Source organism: Carettochelys insculpta, chromosome 33, assembly GCF_033958435.1.
Source record: "Carettochelys insculpta isolate YL-2023 chromosome 33, ASM3395843v1, whole genome shotgun sequence".
Classification (NCBI taxonomy): Eukaryota; Metazoa; Chordata; order Testudines; family Carettochelyidae; genus Carettochelys; species Carettochelys insculpta.
Genome location: NC_134169.1, coordinates 2,167,625 through 2,175,283, shown reverse-complemented (window position 1 = coordinate 2,175,283; position 7,659 = coordinate 2,167,625). Strand labels below are relative to the sequence as shown.

Here is a 7,659-nt window from a genome sequence, read left to right as displayed (position 1 = left end):
CCTCCAGAACATCCATTGTGGGTCAAAACAAAGGTCCCTCCAGCCCCATGTCCTGTTAGGGCCAACACCAGGGGATGCAGAAGGTAGCAGCCCGGCACCCCTGGCAGCTGAACCCAGCAGCTCCTGTGTGCTCCTTTCAGCTGTGGAGCAGGAGATATGTCCCAAAGAGGCTTTTCCCCAGCTGCTGAGAAGCACAGAAGAACTCAGGACTTGCCCAGGATGGCACAGTAGAATGGAGACCTGCCCCAGGCCCTGTGGCTGGATCTATTGCTGTCAGGGGCAGAGAAACTTTCCTTCCCCCTGGGCAAGTATCTGCTCTTTTCCCAGATGTGCACTGCCCAGCCAAGGAGCTGGGAGAGACCAGAGCACTGCATCAAGCCTTGGGGAACCAGCTCTTCACTCAGAGGCAGCTGCACCTGTGCCTGACCTCAGCTGAGTCAGGGCTGCCCTTTCCTTGCCAGGGAACTACACCCCTGGCTGTGTTTGGGGCCCTACTTAGCCCCACACAGCAGCCCTGAAGGGGGCAGAGGTGAGTGGAGCTGACACTGGAGTCAGGCTTGGCACTTTCAGGGCAAGTGAAATCATCCCACCCCCCACCTCTGGCAGCCAGAGCTCAGCTCAGCCTCACAGAGGTGTCCTGTGCTTGGAGTCTGCCCAACACAGGAGCTGGGAGGCAGCAAACTCAGGTGGGCTGGAAGTTGCAAACAATGGGGCTGGAAATCAACAAAGAAAGATGCAGTGAGGATGGGATTTGAACCCCTGGAGGCAGAGCACAATGGATTAGCAATCAATCACCTTCACCACCTCATCTTCATGTGCTGCAAGTTTTTCATCCTTCCCAAAGTCAATCCTGCCAGGAACCTTTCTGCACCTCGCTGGTTGGCCAGGGAAGCAGGATGGGCAGATTTGGCCCAACAGTTCTACTCTCACTCCTGTCCCCTGCAGTGCGGCTTCCTGGGGTGAGCATGGCCCCAAACACAGCTGGGGTGCAGTGCCCCGGCCAGACATGGGGATGAGGTGGGGGAAGCCCTGGTTCAGCTGCAGCCACTGACATGGGCAGCTGCCTGTGAGAGAAGGGCCTGTCCCCAAGGCTGGCTCAGGGGCTCTGGTCTCTCCCAGCAGCTGGGATGAGCTGGGTTGTGCACAGCTGGGAAAGGGGCAGACACTTGCTTCTGGGGTTGAATGTCAAACTCCCCTCTCTCTGACACTGAGAGCAATAGATTAGCCTGCAGCACCAGCCACAGGGCCTGAGGCAGGTGTCCGTGTGACTGTCCCGCCCGGGAGCCCCTGGGGTCCTGTAACCAGACACAATCCCCCTGCTCTACTCCATCTTGCCCCTTTTCGGTGCCTCTGAGCACACAGCACAAAGGAACAGCACAGTCTTAGAGCGTTTGAAAGCACAGACGCGCCTATCTCAAGCCCAGCGTTTAGATGCTTCAGAACACAGATGTGCAGTGTCAGCATGACCCTGGACTGAAGCGTACAGACAAGGGGGCTAACAGGCTAGATGTTGACCACAGGGCCTCAAATTGCCCTCGGCTGCTACCGATAATTGAGACGCCCACACTTCATGCAAAGCCGAGCTGCTGAGCCTTCAGCTGTACCCCTCGCTTTCCCAATGAGCCAACAAGACAGCAGGTGCTACAGGATGGGCCATGAAGCAGGCGAGGCAGCGTAGTGCCCAATCGTCTGCGAGTGTGACCCAGAAACCTACCACACGCTCTGTAGCACAGACAGAAAGACAGACAGACACATCCTGCACCCAGCTACAAAGGCTGTTCACACACAGAAAAGAGGTTCTGATATTTGACAGCTAAACCATTTCCCTCAAATGTCACATTAAGCACATCTGCCCATCACACAGGCAGGTGGAGGGTTTGTGGTCCCAGTTGCTCACGACCAGACACATCCAAAGCTATGAACCACCAGCCTGGCTCAGTCACAAAGGGACAGTGGTCCCTGGTGCCCCAAGGCTGACAGAGAGCCCCTCAAGACCACCACTGCCCAATCCACCCAGGACCTGCTCCTTACTCACTCAGACAGAGCTTTGCTTGTTTTCCTTCCACCCAGAATCCCACTTCTCTTCCTGGGGTACCAGGAGCCACTCCTGGAGCACCATTGGACAGGCACAGGATTCTGCCTCCCTGCAGCCAGCCTCACCTGCACAGGCTTTGGCAGGAGAAAGAGTGGTGCTCCATTAACTGCACTGAGGTGCTAAGCTGCTCTCCTGCCTCCCTCAGCTTTACTTCCTTCTTCTGCCCCATTCCAGCCTCACTTCTTCCTTTAGCAAGTCACGCAAAGGAGGCCAGCAGGAGAGCCGGCCTCAGTCGGTCAATCCTCAAGGGCAGAGGAGGCCAAGACACAAGCCTCCTGAAAAAGACCGGCCGAACTTGTGTAGCTTCCCCAGTCTGAGAGCGACGTATATGCTCTGCTGATACCTCTACCCTTTTTCACACAGCAGTTGGGTTTACCCCGGAGACAGAATGAGACCAGCTCTTCTCAGCCCCAAAGGGGAGCAAAGCAACCAAAGCGCTGCTGTTTTCATGGGGCTTTAAACAAGTACATTGCACATGTAAAGCAAATGTAACAACCACAAAGCTACAGAAGTTCTATCTGGGTTGGGTTCCCCCCTCATCACGTCCATCCACAAGTCACTGCTTACCCTGACCCACGTGGGGAGCCCTTCAAAGGCTCAGCTGCCAGAGCAGAGGATGGCAGCTGCACCCAGGAACTGTGACTCCAGCTTTAAGAGTATCATGACCAGTAATCCCCATCATCTTCCTCTGTGTGTCAGTGTGATCTGGGATAAAAAGCAGCCGAGAGAGACGGCAGGGGAAGGTTAGGATGTGCTAAAAGCCATCTTTTTGGAATACTGTGTCACAGCCCCCTTTTATTGAAAACATGCTGACATTTTCACTAGGTATGACATATGAGGCTTTTTAAAACTTCCTATGTACTCTTGGTGTAAACTGTTCTGAAACTCAGGAAATGTCAAGAGAGGTTGATGCTCAGGTGGTGTGTCTTTTGTAGGTAGTGTGGCCGAGTGGTCTAAGGCGCTGGATTTAGGCTCCAGTCTCATCGGAGGTGTGGGTTCAAATCCCACCACTGCCATTTCTTTATGAACTGGAAGATGGATAGAAAGCTGCATTGATGGCCAGACCCCAACAGTTGGAACTGAAATCTCTGTTTGGAGATGGGTTTCAAATATGATGTCCTCATGATCAATTCTCTGTCTTGCAAGGTTCAACATATTTATTGAAAAGCTGGATGAGGGGGAATACTACACCCTTAGCAAATTTGCAGATGACCCTAAACTAGGGGAAGAGGTAGATCTGCTGGAGGGTAGGGATAGGCTCCTGAGTGACTTGGATAAATTGCAGGGTGGGGTCAAAAGAAATGTCATGAGGATCAATAAGGACAAATGGGCTTTGGCCACATTTGGCCAAAACCTCAAAATAACCATGCTAATGGCCAGCTACTCTGCTGATAGGAATAGGGGGATTTCAAAGTCTGCGGGGTCCTTTGGAAACCTGCCTGTGCACCAAAAGGAGATGATGCCAACACCCAACCCCACTGGATGACTTCACCGTATTTGCCAACACAACAAGATATTGCATCAGGAACTGGATTTGAGAGAAGGTCTGCCAGATCCAAACGACCACCTGTCGAGACTAGAGACCATGGTGTGTAGTATTTCCAGTGTTTTCGATGAAGTATTTCTGCCAACAGTACAGTGGCTTATTCCATATTTCTTGCTGTAGTTAGATCAGTTTTATTTTAAAATGAAGAGGGCTTCTCAAGAGGGGAGGGAATGTGGTGCTTTAGGTGTAAGACTGCTTGTAACTACTAGAACTGTGAATCCAGGCTGCTGGCAGTCTGGAAACACAGAAAACATGAAGAAGAAGTTGGAAGATTCGCAGGGGCCTTACAGAGAGCTACAAAATGGTGCAGCAGCTTTGTCAAGAGGTCTCACTTTTGGAAATAAAGTGTGTGGAAGTTTGTTAGCGCCTTGCTTGTACGGTACCACAGGCTGGTGGGAGCAGGTCCCTCACAATCCTGGGTGTCCCTGAGGAGCGTCACACTCAGCTTAGAAGATTGAAAAGCTGAGTTCCCTTGTTCCTGCTCTGCCCTGTTTGTGTGCAAAAGGACACTTGCCTCCTCTGTCTGCCTCCACATCAGCTGCAGTAGCTCCGCACCACAGCAGTGGTTCACAATCCGTGACCTGTTTGCAGCTTAGTCAGCACCCACTTGTGACATCCTCACAAACACACAGGTAGTATTGGACACAGCCCACATTATGCACTGTGGTTTCATATGCAGCCTACAGTAGTGAACAAGTTGAGAACCATTGTGCTCGAGATGCTCAGAAGAGCCAAGTTTGGGTTAAAATTCCCCTCTGGCTGGTTCACCACCCATTCAGCCCAGCCCAGACTCTGGGAATGGGAAAGAAAGTAACTTCTGGAGGACATGAAATACCCTCAACAAGTTCAGCAGCTCCAGATCAACCAAGAGATTATCAGAGTGAGAATCGGGTGCCAGATAGAGGGGTCTGTAACTGTACCCGCTGAGCCCCAGGGGAGGGAAACCAGCATTCATTGCTTCTGTGAACTCCAGCACAGACAGAGAACTGCTGCCTGGTTCTTCTTTCCCCTGCAAGTTGTTTAGGGACAGAGGTCATCGATGGCCTTGGAAAGAAGCTGTAACATTTGTAAGTTCTCCCTGGTTGTTTACACAGCTTTTCATTCCTGTGCTGGCTAAAGTAGGGCCAGCCAGCCAGTCAGCTGCTCTGGGACTGTCATTAGGGCTGCAGGGAGTTGCCTCATCAGAGACCTAGGCTTCATTACTTGCTTGCCAGAGGGTGGTCTGGAGGGTTGTTACTCATTTAAACCCTGACAGTCTGACATTGGGATTTCTGAGTGCCCCAGAACACACCTTACTGTCTCCTCTTCACTAGCAAGTAGCCCCTTTTTGCTTTTTTGTCACATGGCTGTCAGTGTGAAGAGGCACAGCTAGGTGAAGTGCATGTACGGTCCCCCGACCTGCTCATGAACTCTCTGCAGGGAGACACCAGCTAATCTCCTGCTTCTCAGAAATTTTCTTCTTCCTGTAAAGAATGTGCCAACAGGAGCTTTGTACTGCTGAAGGATTTGGGGAATGTGTCCTCAAATGTAAAGGTGAGCCCATGTAATGCCTTGAAAACAAAGCCTGATGGGAGCAAGTGAAGCAAAGCGTTTTCATCTCTTGTAAATAGCTTGTTGTTGGGAAGTCACATTTTATGACTCTACCCAATGTAAGAATTGTGGAGTCTCACCAGTGCTTGAAGTTGTTGTGGGCTACAGGGCACTCATGACTGCTGTGTCAGATATGGATTACAGAGGGATCCCTTCATGGAAACATTATGAAGTGAAAAAGGGTAGGACTAGTGGTTGATTCAGCTTGCTGGAAGCCTTTGGGCTATACAGCGGTAAAACTGGTTTGACTATTTCTTCCCCCCGCTGTTAGAAGGTGGACCTAAAAATGGGTCAATAACTATTCTGCTCGAATTCATCCTGGTGAATACGGAGATGCTGTACCTCGATGCAGAGCTGAATACCAGTGTGAACTGAAATCCCCTGTGAGATGGTAGCTGAGGCCCTGGAGTGCTTCAAACACAGGGTTCTGTCTATTGCAAAACCCACCAGATAGGAGAGGGACATCTGGTGTGAGAAGCAGCCAGCAGGTGTGAGCGGCAGGTGGGCAGCTGACAGGGGATGCGGAACGCCGGTCCAGCACAAAGGTTGCATTACCTCCAGTTCAGAGAGGGAATGCAGCAAGGGCCATGTCTACACTAGCCTGTTCCTTTTGGAAGGGGCATGGTAATGAGTGAGGTCGGAAGATGATAATGAGGTGCTGCCATTAACATGCAGTGCCTCATAAGCATAATGGAGCACAAGGCGATTGAAAAGTGCCACTTTCGAATCTTGTACCATCTGTGTGTGGGGGGGCCTGTCGAAAGGACCACCTATTATTCAAATGCCCCTTCTTCCTGTTCAGTTTTATGAAGGGGCGAGTGTAGACAAGTCGAAAGTGATGTGTCAGGGCCTGCACGGACTGGGAAGACTTGGAAGTGGGGCATTTGAAGTGGATAGGGAGAAAGTTTGGGTGTGTGGATTGGCTCTTTCCAGTATAGGACGGCTGAGCCTGAGAGGCAAAGGACACTGATCCATCTACTTGAGCTGGGATACTTACTTGCGGCTTGGTTGTGAACTCTGGGTGTGGTATTTTCCCAAGCTTATGCCATATGACTTTTCTGCTTCTTTCAATAAAAGCTCATTTTCAACACTCAGACTCTGTGCTTGTGAGTGGGGAAGCATTGCCCCTGCGAGGCACCCAGGGCTGTGCAAATTTCCCAGGCTTCTGGGTGGGGGCTCCAGATGGGTCTATGTGAGATGGATGAAAAGGGACCCCTCGATGTTGAAACAGACCCTGGTTGCTGCCGACTCATTCTGACAAAAGGCTTACATTACACAGCTGTAGACCCTCTTATCAGACTGAGCTCCTTCATGAGTCCCTCAGTAAATCAAAGGGGTGACTATCCTCCAGTCTCTTTCATAGAGTACTAGAAGTGGAAGGGACCTCACGAGATGAAAAAGCCCAGTTCCCTGCACGTTTCCTCACACGGACTCCTCAAATGTCAATCAAAACTCCAGTAGCTGAGATTTATTCCCCACAAAAATATCAGTTGCATCTGTTTCGAGGTGATATTGGTTCAGGAGTCCAGAACTGTGACAAGAGAAAGAAAAGAGAAATTCCGGTCTAATTCCTAAATGTGCTCACGCTGAGCCAGATTGGAAGGTTTCCCTTCCGCATAACTTCCAGCAGTTTGTGCTTCCTGGGATGCTTTTCCAATTAGGCCACGTCAAAGGCTTCTTTGTCTTTCCAACATTGTTGCTGCCTTCAGTGTAGGTACAGGAGGAGAGGAGAAATGATCCTGTCAATGTCCCTTACTTTACACGCTCCTCTGGGTGCCAGAAAGATCCTCAGTGTGTCTCAGAGCCAGGCACCTCAGGGCAAACAGCCCATTGAGCAGCTGCCTTTCATGGCCATTGTGAACCTGTTGCCTACATGTCCCTTCCTGGTGAACGGCCAGGGATGGTAACTAAACATCTAGCTGGGTGTGGGTCACTCCTTTGTTGCTACTGCAGAGTTAGTCCCTGGGCGTTTCTCAGATTCACAGCAAAGAAAGAACAAACACCAAGAAAGAGCAATTTTTTTGTCTTCCAAGGTAAGAAAGGTACATTTTTGAGAGAATTTTATCCCTCATTACTTGTCCTTACTTGTGTACTCCAGTGGCCTAATGGATAAGCCATTGGTCTTTTTAAGCCAAGGATTGTGGGTTCAAATCCCACCTGGGGTGAAGCCCTCTTCCTCTCCTGTCAGCCTCAAGGTAAAGAATAATGTGAGCTTTCAAAACCAGACAGGGTCACTTGAGCAGTTCTGTGCCAGGGGTGCTCCCTGAAGGGCAGGAGGTTCCATTTATGCAAATGAGTTGTTGCATGTTCATATCACGGCCTCATTCAAATCTGTGATGGGGTTTAGGCTTCCTGAAGCTCTGCAGGCAGGAGTGACTCTTACTCAGCAGGAGAAGAGCAGGTTTATTAGCTGACAGGACACAGGGTC

At 50.7% G+C, this 7,659-nt stretch overlaps 1 non-coding gene across 1 annotated transcript; it reads left to right on the top strand.

Moving 5' to 3' along the window:
* Window positions 1–3,029: 3,029 nt before the first annotated feature.
* Window positions 3,030–3,111, top strand: TRNAL-UAG (transfer RNA leucine (anticodon UAG)). The gene has a single exon. It is a non-coding gene; the product is annotated as a tRNA-Leu (tRNA).
* The last annotated feature ends 4,548 nt before the right edge of the window (window positions 3,112–7,659 follow it).